General features: G+C 46.6%; 1 pseudogene; it reads right to left on the bottom strand.

The window, feature by feature from the left end:
- The window catches only part of LOC133350317 (synaptotagmin-12-like), a 43,470-nt pseudogene extending 38,279 nt beyond the window's left edge, over window positions 1-5,191 (bottom strand).
- Window positions 5,192-13,489: the final 8,298 nt, after the last annotated feature.

Here is a 13,489-nt window from a genome sequence, read left to right as displayed (position 1 = left end):
CTAAGTAAACGTGATCCGTCTTCCTCGCTGCTGTTAATACAGCGATCGTTTGCCGCGTGGGCGAAGTCCCGTATTAATTAGAGCTAATTTGTCGAGCGTATACATCTCACTCCTGCAGACAGAATGACGGGTCAGTATTCAACACGCGAACAGAGATTGGAAGCTTCCTCAAGTTTAACTCGAGTTGCTTCCCCACATTTTTTCCCTCTCTATGGGCAAGTTCCGTTAAACTCGAGTAAGTATGCTGAACTTCTTTCGTACCGTACATAGCCAACACAGGCACACGTACAAAATGTACACATACCCCGCAAACGTGTAACACACACCACCACGTCCATGCACAACACACACACATAGTCAACACATACAAAAGACAAAGATCCCCCCCCCCTCCATATAGCCATAACAAACTATTGGGACAAGTGCTGTTAGCACACAACACTAACAAAGTGGTGTACACAACAATGACATAAACTTCTCCTACAGCATTCAAACGTGTACTCGCACATACACACGCAGAGGGCACGCTCAATTTTATCATAATCTACAGAAGCAATCTTCATCGATCTGATAATCTCGTAAAGTTGTACTTTAACACGCCAGCGATGTGCAACAATACAGCATCCAGTCCTTCATGATATTAACCGTGAAGATGGCATATGGATTGAGATGTTAACTCCCTCGCCTGGTATGCAGGAGGTCGTGGGTCCGATTCCGACCCTGACGCTTGCTGCTGCTGTATATTTGGAGTTTGCGTGTCTCTCTCCCCGTGGATGTTTCTCCGGGGTTTCCCTCCAGATTTGGAAACGTGCGCTTAGAGCGTGTGGCTGCTACACATTTCCACATGATGATAAGCCACTTCGTTGAGCTATCATTTGTTGAAGCCGTGTCGCTTCTGAAAAAGAGCTATCCAGCTCAATGGGCCTCACCTGGAAAAATAAAAATCCTTTATTTGGTTTTCTTTGCTATTTTTTGTGTGAAAAATAAATATGTACTATGTGTGTAACCATGCCTTTTACGACGCACGAACCCCCCCCCCCCCACATGCGTCATTCACATCATCCCGGAGCACGGATCACGGTGAGTAACCTCCAATCGATGCGTTCATTATTCCCGCATCTGCACGCAAGGGCATCGCTCCATCACTCAGCTCGTAGATGCAAGGCGTTCATCCCCTACGACACATACAAGCACGCAGCAGCAAGAGCTGACGTTCGCCGCTAAAGTGGCGGAGGCGTCGCCCCAGATGGAACCTTGTGCCAGGCTAGGTGCACTCTGAAATCCACGTGCAGTGTCGAAGCATCGCTGGCTAGATGGAGATCATGGGACAGACACAAGTTGATATGGGTTAACGGGACTGAGATACACACAACAAACTCTTTCCTCCCGTTTAGCCGTGTGAACTGAGGGCATGTGCTGTTCGTGAGCATCTATACAGACAACACAAATACAAAGATCCACATATAGCATTTAACAAACTGTTGGGGCATGTGCTGTTAGCGTGCACATATTAAGGCAGGGACGGCACACGAAAGGAGCTTGTGTGGTTAGCACCACGCCCGGCCGTCTTTGTCTCTCCAATGCCGATGTATTAGACAACGCACCATGTACTCGTTTAAGGCTGGGTAAACCTTGTGGAGGCCCAAGACTGGATCAGACATTCGTCACCGATGTTACCTGTGAGCAGTAATCGAACTCTGGTCATCCAGATTTTTAGCGCAGCGTGCTAACCACTACGCCACCGCTCCCCTTATATGCACACACACACAATACACACGCAATAAAGATAAAGGTCCCCTGTATAGCCTTAACAGACTGTAGGGGCAAGTGCTGTTAGCGAGCACCTATGGAGGCCGGAACGGTACACGAGGGGGTGGGTGGCCAGCACCACGCCCGACCGCCTTTGTCTCCCCAGTGGCGATGTTTACACACCGCACCAGCTACTCATTTAAGGCTGAGTCGACCTAGGGGAGGTCCAGGACCGGTTCAGATAATCGTCACTGGTGTTAGCCGTGAGCGGGAATACGAACCCGGATCGCCAGGTTCATAGCGCAGCGCGCTAAACCGCTACACTACCGCTCCCCACACACACAATACACACTATATCACACACACACAATACACACTATCACACACACACACAATACACACTATATCACACACACAATACACACTATATCACACACACAATACACACTATCACACACACACAATACACACTATATTACACACACAATACACACTATATCACACACACAATACACACTATCACACACACACACACAATACACATGATATCACACACACACACAATACACATGATATCACACACACACAATACACACTATCACACACACACACAATACACATGATATCACACCCACACAATACACACTATCACACACACACAATACACATGATATCACACACACACAATACACACTATCACACACACAATACACATGATATCACACACACACACAATACACACTATCACACACACACTATCACACACACAATACACATGATATCACACACACACACACAATACACACTATCACACACACACTATCACACACACACACACAATACACACTATCACACACACAATACACATGATATCACACACACACACAATACACACTATCACACACACACACAATACACACTATCACACACACACACAATACACACTATCACACACACACACAATACACACTATCACACACACAATACACACTATCACACACACACACAATACACACTATCACACACACACAAACAATACACATGATATCACACACACACACAATACACACTATCACACACACAATACACACTATATCACACACACACACACGCGCGCGCACGCAGAGTTCTCAGAGGCAGTGCGCGACTCCCGCTCGCGAGTGAATCAACGTGGAGTGTGACACGAACCGAGGGCCGTTATGTAACCGTGTGCGCAAAACTCTGCAGGGTATGTTTTTATACACACACGTATAGGACGGGCAGCGCATCGCCACTGAATTCTAATGTTGTTTGTTGTTCTAAAAGGGACAGGAGGTGGCTGATGAGACGGCACCCAAATGTATTCGAGAACACAGATTTATGTTTGTGCAATATTGCCCATTTGGCACAGTTGCTTCTTGCTCTGATTTATCTTTGCTTCATTGCTGTACTTTTATTTCATCTGGGTTTTTTTGGGTTGTTGTAAACGTGTCGTCCATCGCCGGCCACTCTATCCGGGTCTGTTAACGTCTCGAAAGTTGAAATCCGTTTTGTTCGAATTGGGGTCCCCCGCCAAAAGATATAATTTTACTGTCAAGAGGTTGATTTGGTTCTGCTCACCGAGTGGCAGGGTCGGTCTAAGTTGACTTAGATCCTCGGTTGCTTTAGGTATCGTGCTAAACCATTACAAACATCATATTCCTGTCATCGGTAAACCAAGTTAAGTGGGACCCTAAAGTCGACAGGTAACCACACAATACCCGCTACCGGTGTCAAGCACTGACTGATACAGTATCCACTAACTTGACAGTACGTGGTCTCTTTACGTTTGAACACCGTTTTAGTCGATTAAGGTGTCTTGACGAAGGTAAGAATTCTGTGTTCGCTATTATACTGCCATTTGTAAATGTTAGAATCGTATACAATGTAGATGCGAACGACGTGATACTCGTAATAAACGAATCTGAAGTCGGTGATCATCATCATCATCATCCAGTCGTAGTTATCGCCTCTGTGTAAAGGCGCACACAGGAGCACTGTCTTGTGGCAACTCTCCATTATCATCAATCATCATCCTGACTCGGCAGTCATTATCACCATCATCGCTGTTAAAGTGCATTCATTAATCCATCATTATCACTCCATCTCATGAATTACCTTGCGGCAGTATGGCATAAAGCCCAGCTAATTGTTTAAGCAGTGTGTTCTCTCTCTCTCTCACGCATGCAAGTGTATGTACACGACTGCACGGTGTGTGTGTGTACAACTTCGCGTCCATCACAGCTCTCACCTCAAGCGCAGATGGAGCGCTCTGCTGCTGCTGCTGCTAGAGCCGCAATGTGGCAAGGGGCATCTGCAGCATGAGGAGGAGCCCGGGGAGAGGATGACGAGAAGGCGTTCGCGACGAGTGAAGTTTGCAAGCACAGCCTCGAAGGGAGGGAAGGAAGCCTCCACCACCACCACCACCACCCGCTATCAGCAGCAGCAGCAGCCCCGGGTTAATGTCGCTCTATGTAGCTTGAGTCGCGCACACCTCGGCAGATGCGAGCTCGCGTGCTGACAAGGGGGGCGGGTAGTGGAGAGGGGGGGCAGCCTTTACTGAAGCACGCAAGGCACGGGTGCAGATGATTCGGAAAGATTTCCAGGACGGCCCATGAACACACTGCTCCTCTATGCCGCTGGTACAGATACTGCTACTTCTGCTGCGATGATATTCACACTGCTGCTGATGATGATGGTGATACTGCTGCTGCTGCTGATGGTGATACTGCTGCTGCTGCTGATGGTGATGGTGATACTGCTGCTGATAATGGTATGCTGCTGCTGCTGATGATGATGTTGATATTGCTGCTGCTGATGATGGTGATACTGCTGCTGCTGATGATGATGGTGAGGGTGATATTGCTGCTGCTGATGATGGTGATACTGCTGCTGATGATGATGGTGATACTGCTGTTTCTGATGATGGTGATACTGCTGCTGCTGATGATGATGGTGATACTGCTGCTGCTGATGGTGATGGTGATACTGCTGCTGATGATGGTGATACTGCTGCTGATGATGGTGATGATGATACTGCTGCTGCTGATGATGGTGATACTGCTGCTGATGATTGTGATGATGATACTGTTGCTGATGATGGTGATACTGCTGCTGATGATGGTGATACTGCTGCTGCTAAGGATGACACTGCTGCTGCTGATGATGGTGATACTGCTGCTGCTAAAGATGACACTGCTGCTGATGATGATACTGCTGCTAAGGATGACACTGCTGCTGATGGTGATGGTGATACTGCTGCTGCTAAAGATGACACTGCTGATGATGATGGTGATACTGCTGCTGCTGCTAAGGATGACACTGCTGCCACTGTTGCCGCTAACCGCTGCTGCTCTCGCTTCTCCGCGCTGGAGTCGCCCCCCCCCCGCTACCGGAGCGCTCCGTGGAGACGCGACTGCAGCCGCCGCTGCGCTGTGGGTTTGGCGTAGGGGGTGGGCTCAGCCCGTGTGGCTGCGTTTGTAGGGGCGGGGTAGAGTGTGGGGTGGTGGTGGTGGGGAGCTGGGTCGGTGAGCAGGGTGGTGGGGGGCTGGGCGCGATGGGAGGTTGTGTGTGTGGGGAAGGGGGGGGGCTAAGCCGGGGGATGCTGCGCTGCAGCACCGATCACAAGCCGCGCTTTGGCGCAGAGAGAAGTTGATGTGAGCAAAGTCGTCTGCGGAGTGACGCCTGAGCGCGCACGCAGTCACGTGGCCGAGTCGCTCAGAGTACGCACCTCGCGCCCCGATGAGTGTTCGGGGTGCACCTCGAGCTTGTCTGGCATGATGCACGTATGTTGCGCTTCTTTCACACCGTACGTAGCCAACCGTGCTTACCGGAGGTGCGGTGTCTTGTCGGAACTGAAGCCGGTTCCTGCTACGAAGAATTACACTGGTCAATAAAAAAAGCTTTTTTTTTGGCCTGGATTTTTGCAGCTGTTTTAGACTAATTTCAGGGTGCTGATTCCAAATTTGATCTCAGATTTGCTTTATCACATCTCATTTTTATGCTATAGGCATACCCCATTTTCATAGATTTTACCCGAAATTAACTGTCACTTATGATTGCAAGTTGTTGCGAGTCAGTGACTGCTTTAGTGTTAAAATATGGTGCTGTATTTTAAGGATAGTGTGTTTAGAATATCATTTATGTAAATATCCACATTTATTAAATATTTATCTTCTGCAGTTTTTATTGAAAATGCAATATTTGATATCTCAAAAACCTGATGTGATAGACAAAAACTGATGCCAGATTTGGAATCAGCACCCCAAAATTACCTTAAAACCGTTGGAATACCTTATGCCAGAAAAAGTGTGTTGACCAGTGTTATTGTTCTACTGTTATTGGTGAATGATGATGATGTTGTTACAGCTGCTACAGAAGCGGATAATGCTGATGATATTACATTATCTACTGCTGACACTGAGAGCCTCTTGATTCATTGAATTGGGGTCCTGAAGCTGCCAGCACGTAGAGCGAAACATCTGACAATACGCCGAACAGCCAATGCAACCCAGAACACATCGGGAGAGCTGCTGTACGGCACACCTGCTCAAGCCTATGCAGTATTAGGACACAGACTCTCGGTGTGGTACCGTGCGTTCTCCTCGACTATATGCACGGTCCTTGATGTACAACGCCACGGGTAGCCTCGGGTATAGAGGCAATACGTGCTGCGCTCTGATATGGTTCAGTTGCGTGTGTCAGTTCCTCAGCGTCAATTGAGAATAAGCGTTGGGAAGACCATTCCTTAACTACATTCAACAGCCATTACGTTACAATATATTTCCATTTTTAAAACTTTACGATTAATAAATACTGTACACCCATACAATTTATGGTACGTAGTAAATCTCTTTCCGCGCCTTGTCTGTCATGTCGGGTTGTTTTGTCGTCGTTCCCCAAGCTCGTGCGGGTTTGTGAATGACGCACGCCCGAGACTGGATGCGATGTCACTCAGCCGCTGATATTGGCCGAAGCGTGAAATTGAACTCGGTTCGCCGGCTTTCAGAGTGGTGCGCTAATTCACTGCGCCGCCGCTCTTCCCCAGTGATGCTGCGTACAAGATGATACAGTATTTGATCAGTGCCGTATCAAAGCTATCGAGGGTGCAGTGCTCGGTGGTATCGATAGCGTGGGTTCAAGTTCGTTCTCTGCCAAGGGATGACCTCGCCCTTCACACTATACTCACTCATCCTGCACTCAGCCTTTCGCGACGTTACTATCGTAAAAAAATATATATATATCTGTAATTGCGACTGGCGAAAAATAACCGGGATGGCTCCTTTTCCGTGTGATTCACTCACCTCGCCTCCACATGTTCTGCATGTTAGAGGAGGCGTGCACAGGCAACTCTCCGTACACCCTGTGCACGGTGTGAATGGGAACATCCGTGTTTTCACAATGGGTGAGGACACGGCCCCCGAAAGGGTTAAACGTGGCCCCGAGCCGCCCCCACCCCCCCGCTGAGTAATGGTGGAAGAGTACCTTGAGACATCGATTTCCTTTTTTTTAGATAAAAATTGGCGGCGGATTTTCTCTCCTCTTCCCTCTCCACTCCCTCTCTTTATACACGCCCTGCCTATCTCTCTTATTCCTCCCCATCATGCGCCTCTCAACGTCCCCCACATCCCTTCTGCTCAACAATCTCTTCGCTATTCCTCATCTCTCTCCGACCATCCGTCTTTCAGCCCAACTCTCCGTAAACTTCCATTGCCCCGTCCATCCCTCTTGGCGCTAATACCACACGCGCGAGTGATTTGATTGGGGCGAATTAATCTTCTTTCGGTATTAAATTCCAGAGGAGCCTGAAAGGTGACCGTTATACCAGTGGTTTCCAAAGCCTCGTCCCCAGGTCCTTGTAGCACGATCTGCATTTCCACTCTGCGACGGAGGCTTTCATTGTGCGGAACGGCGCTCGCAATAAAACCACGCATCCTAGCCAAGTGAATAGACTCCGAATATGCAGAACGCAACGCGCTTTTGTCATTCACCTAAACCACAATGTGCTCAACCATGCAGACGAGACCAACTTGGCATGATAGCATTCACCCCACCCCCCTCTGTTTATATTACGTTAGAAACACCACCACAACAACTCCAATTACCAAGAAATCGCTCCTGGAGGAATCGCGCACCGTTGCTCGCACTCGCTGAGCCGAGCACAACAACAATTGCGGTTCCGCGTATGGATCCGCATGGGTTTTACGTAATCTCTTTATAACTCGGCAGAAACGGGCTCGGTGCTAATACAAAGGTCCCCCCCCCCCATCGATCAAGGGGCATCGATTGGCGATCAAGCAGCAGCAGTAGGAGCAGCAGCAGCAGCATACTCCAGCATTTTAATATTGTAATGGGGAGCCCCGCACGGGAGAAGAATGCGCGGATACTCTGCTTCGGGTTGCTGTTTCAGAACCCGCTCCCCAGTGGACAGCGACCGGCGGCCACGGCAGTATTTCATGCTCTAGCGCAGTGCGAGAGCCCCATTGCAATCCCTCCTCCTCCTCCATAATTGAAGCGGCGAGCGTCGTGGGATCGCTACAGGGCACGGAGCCACAGCTTTCATCCAGAACCCATGCAAATGCACGCAAGTCACGATATGCGCCATAGCTACTCGACGTCGGGCACTTTTGATTTGAAGTATTAATGGAGCCGTCCCTTTGCTGATTCGTTCATTCATGATCGCACGCGCCCTTATAAACTCGTGCGACACACACACACACTTTGTGTTTGTATTTATTCGCATGGTCGTGCGGGAATTGTACAAAAACACACAACGTCGGTGCATGCATAATACATGGCTAAAGGAGGCCACACTTTGGTGTGCCTGAGAAAGCAGAGCGGCATTGCATCGCATTAATGCAAATCACTTGCGCGTGCTTAGCAAGATATTAATAATTTTAATACCCGACTGTCATGTCTTTTTTTATATCTCGGACACAATTTTTGTTTATACCTCATGTAGAGATTACTTCTACATAGCCCATAGCCGAATAATCCGTCCTTATAATTTAGCTCCTTTCACGGAAAAAAACGCTGTCAGGTTGAATCTCCCCCTTTTAATTACGGCAGCTAATTGAAGTGCACTATTCAACAACAACGAAGGCGGACAAGCGCGTCCACCGGAGCGAAGGCAAGTGCGTTCGGTTGTTAAAATTGACGCTTTTGACCGTGCATCGTGGAGAAATTCAATATGAGCCTACACCTGCGCTTTAACTACCGCCCGTGCACTTCCCCCCACCGAAGACGAGCAACAAAGAACAACACGGTGACGTCATCGCACAGCGGCGCTTACAATTTGTGCCTTGCCCCCCCCCCTCTTCCCCTGGAGTGGACATCGTGGCAGCTCTTGCCAGCAAGAGCCGCTGACGTGCCCTGGCTCTGCTCAAATAACAAATAAACGAGTTCAATCAACTCGACTGGGATTGTTTTGAGTACGCGAACGCCTCCACGCTCAATTGCTCTGCCGCTCAATTTTTATCATCTGGAATTTTTTCGAGGAGGCAAGAAGCACTTGGTAATGAACTCGTCGAGATTATTGATAACAATTACCGCGAGTAATAGCCCCCGTGACTGAGCTTGTGAACTGCCACTCCGGTGACCATTTTCCCTGCCATGAACAGAAGAAAAAAACCGGGAGTTCATTTATGGTGGTGTACGTCGTGGCTAATGCAGCTTAAACTGGCGCCTTCCCAAAGCTGCCCCACACTCTCTGCTGTCCCCGTATGTTCCAGCACATGCCTGGTTTAAGTTCCACTAGGCTTACGTTTTAAAGGGGGTTTTCTTTAATATATGTGTTAGATCATTTATTTGAACAACACGTGCACAAAAGAGTGGAAGCAAAGTGCACGGGAGCAAGTGGAATAAGCGTACGAAACTGTAGGTGCTCCTGGTTGTGATCTTGGAAAACGTAGAGCATGAAGAGAGGCAAAGAAATAAAAAAAAAGGTTAGAATTAAATAAAGCGAGAGTAAAGGAGGAAATTAAGAGCGTGGAGGGCGGTAATTCCACAACGAGGTGAGTGGATCAAAGCAATAAGTCAACAAAAGGAGACCAAACTTTGACGTGTCGTAGCGAACCATGAAGTGTTTTTTATAATGGGTTCTGACATTCCAACTATATTACAAATGGCAACAAAAATGGGCCTCCTTCATAGCACATGCGATGACAAAAACTCAACACGTCAATAACACTGGCATTGTCAATAACACTGGCATTAAAAGAAAAAAAACATAACAGGCAACGTTTCAGGCAATGGCCCTTGATAGCACATGTAATTACTAAACTAAACATGTTCGTCGCTAACACTGTTGTTGTAAAATGAAAACAAAAACTAGGTGACGTTTTGGGCAACGGTCATTCATCGCGCATACAAAAACACCGAGCATGTTACATTTGACGAGCTGAATTTATCTGCCGGTGCAGTGGCATTTTCATAACATTTGGTAAGGGAAGATAAACACGGTGCTGCTTTTATTTTACAGCACAAACTAGCTGCAGTCACTCACCGTGATTCATTGCTGTGAATTAATTCCTTTATTTAAAGCAAGGTTGGCGCCTATTGAGATTTCACTATCTCTTTTGTGAACGTGCCTGGGGAGGAATGGTAAAAGTCTATGCAATAATAAATACAACGGTGACGTTATATTTTATTTTATTATTAAAACGACGCGTCCGTTCTAATGACCTTATTGTAATGGCCCTATGTTAGTAAGGAACCGCTTTCGAAAGAAAAACGGTCATATTCATGAATATTATAATACTAATTCAATGTACCACTTGTCACCAAATGTGTCAATGCATGCATTAGACCTGAATATTTCATTTCAATGCAGTTTAAATTAAACAAAGGGAGGGGGGGGAGAGAGAATTTTCCGAATTCTTGTCTCTGGTATATATTACTACAACTATATAACATTGTTAAATGTTATTGCATTTTCTTTGGTTCTGTCGGTAAAGTCACGTAGGTAGAAAAATAAGAATAAAAAATAAAGTGAAGAAAAAAATATAAAAAACAAAACACTAATGTAAACTTAGCCTGGTTCTTAATCGGAGCGAGTGTGCTGGCAGTCTGTAATGTAGACTGTAGCCTGGTTATTAAGTTTGGTGAGTGTAATGACAGTCTATAATGTAGACTGTAGCCTGGTTCTTAAGTTTGGTGAGTGTACTGGCAGTCTATAATGTTGACTTATTCTTGGTTCTTTCGGTAATAAAAATAAAGTAAAAATAAAAAACAAAAATCATGACGTTTCGATCGCAACACAAGCGGTCGTCATAAGGAAGAAGCAGGATTAGCCTCTAAAGGCAAACTGTTTATGAAGGTTTAGAGATGGGTGTAGCCCAAGTGTGTCAGCAGCATGGGCGGGGCAGCTGTTAATGTTGGAGACAACCCCTACACCTGCAGTGGGTCTACACCAATCAGAGGGCCGCCAGGCAATCATTGCACCTCGCTCCACACACCCACACTGCTGACGGTGGAGGTTGGCAAGAAAACACAAATCGAGTCATGACCCAAAGTGGTTGATGACATCTTTGCAATGATTGCTGAGCTTATAAAGTTTATAACCATCCTCTCGGTGGAAATTGTGTCTGTGTCTGTATATATGGATGGCTCATGAACGAATCTTTGTTGATCGCCAGTAGGCTTGCAAAGTACCATCGTCTTAGAAAAATCTATTTCGTTTATTATTACATTGCTTTGTGAGTAATTTTGTATTTATTTAATGGGTTATGCTAATTGGGGGATGCGCTCAAGTGTATCGCCCCAAGCCAATTCCTGGTAAGCCCTTGATTGGGCTCTCCAAATCAGCTGTTTCACCAGCCTTTGCGTGCCCCCCCCCCCCCTTCTGCTTGTGTGCTATCCGCTCACTAATCTTTGGAGTAATATTGGCCAGTGCAACTGTGCGTGACTGCTTGTCACCCATTCACGATGATCCCGCAAGATCGTCAGTGCCCGTAGCCGCGCTTCCGAACCATTCCTAACATCCCTGTGAGATTTCAAATGAGCTTTGTTGAATGTGAAAGGTACTCAATGAAATACTCCACGGGATAGAGCGCCTAACGATGCAGAATGGAATGCGGCTCGCTATTCAAATGACACCCCAATCCAGGGGCCAATTTTACTTCTCAAATTTGTGTGAAGCAATGGCCTGAAACTGTCATAACATAAACATTTGCAGACATCTCTGCGATGTTTCTGTTGTGTGATAAATGAGATCTATGGGTAGCAAGCGTGCATGACAGCGGCATAGATCAGAGCTATGTGACTTCATGTGTCAGACTGATAAACCCAATTGAGTTATGTCAGAAAAATGTATTTTCCCATGTCAATCGGATAATTGAATTCGGGGTTGGAAGTGGACTAAGCAGACACTGTTGATGCAATCACAGGATCTCCAAACAGAGAAAATAGAATATAAAATGCCTCTGAAATTGTTGTAAAAAGTTAGTTTTAATCCCACAATGTACGACAAACTTGTAATCCATTTAATATATCATAGTAATGATGATGATGATGATCATCATGATGATTTATGAGATCCCCTTGTATGCATTGCTGGCTGCTTTCAATATCACTTCCAGACAAACCTAGTTTTTGTCAAATTCATCTCAATAAGAGCCCTCCCACGTCCTCTTCCATCATCCGCGCTGCGTTTCCCCTCCTGGTTAGTGGACTAACGTGACCCCGGAAAAAAAAACCCTCTCAGTCTGGCACTCTTGGGATACGACCAGCTCAATAGAGTTTTTTTCTTTCCTGAATTATTAACCTGAGTGGTGTTCGCTGTCGTCTATTGTACAGCTCCTTAATTTATATGTGGTCTGTTACTTCACATTAGACAGCCTGTGAATATCCTACCTGTTTAAGACTAACGTTGGAAACTCCCATTATACAAACACGCTACAACCCCGATTAGCACGGTTGGCGACGCACAGTGCCAAAGAAGTTCCACATACATACAACAAAAATGATGTTGCCGTGGTGAAAAATGTGAGCACACTGGCCTTGCAACCCAGAGATTGACAGTTTTATTTCATCTCCGAGTGTGGTAGTTGAACAATGGTGAAATATTTCTTCAATGGCCCCTCCTCTGTCCAACCACCGGTATCAAGGGCTACACCATAATTCGTTGATCGTCTGGTCTCATGCGGTGGGTAATGCGCGGGTATTGCCACATCTGCCAATATGTCTGGTCAGGGTGGAAGAGTGAGCAAAAAAATATCCCACTGGAGGGGCTCCCTCGAACTCCCTCTCTTGGAGGCTTTTCCACCAGCAATTGTGGCGTGGGCGAGCAGTTGCAGGGCTGCACCTTTACCTTTAGGACTCGTGGTTATTTCTCCCCCGTAGTTTGATGTAAATGAACACAATGCTCTTGATTAGGATACTTCGTTCATTCTGTTCCCAATGATAGGAGGTTACCGCACTCGCGCTAGGCTGACCCTGATGTAATTGCGAGCCGTGCAGAAAGTGACAATTGCATCCACGTTTTGCCTGTGCTTCCCATAAAACAAAAATTTCAACACATTTATCAATAACACTGCCCTGAAAGGAAAAACAATATAATAGGCGTTGGCATTGGTAGTGGTCCTTCTTCTCTGCTATCACTATATAAAAGTTCCTTTTAGCGCGGCATTATTGACGAACATGCTACGTTTTTTTGTCATTTGCGCTTGTGCACTACCAGCGCAGTTTGACACCATTACATGCTACTTCCCATTGGTCAAGTCAG

This window comes from Lethenteron reissneri, chromosome 33 (assembly GCF_015708825.2).
Source record: "Lethenteron reissneri isolate LAM-NWPU_2019-01 chromosome 33, ASM1570882v1, whole genome shotgun sequence".
In the NCBI taxonomy this organism is placed as follows: Eukaryota; Metazoa; Chordata; class Hyperoartia; order Petromyzontiformes; family Petromyzontidae; genus Lethenteron; species Lethenteron reissneri.
Note: the sequence above shows the minus strand (reverse complement) of the source record. Positions and strands in the feature narration are given on the sequence as shown.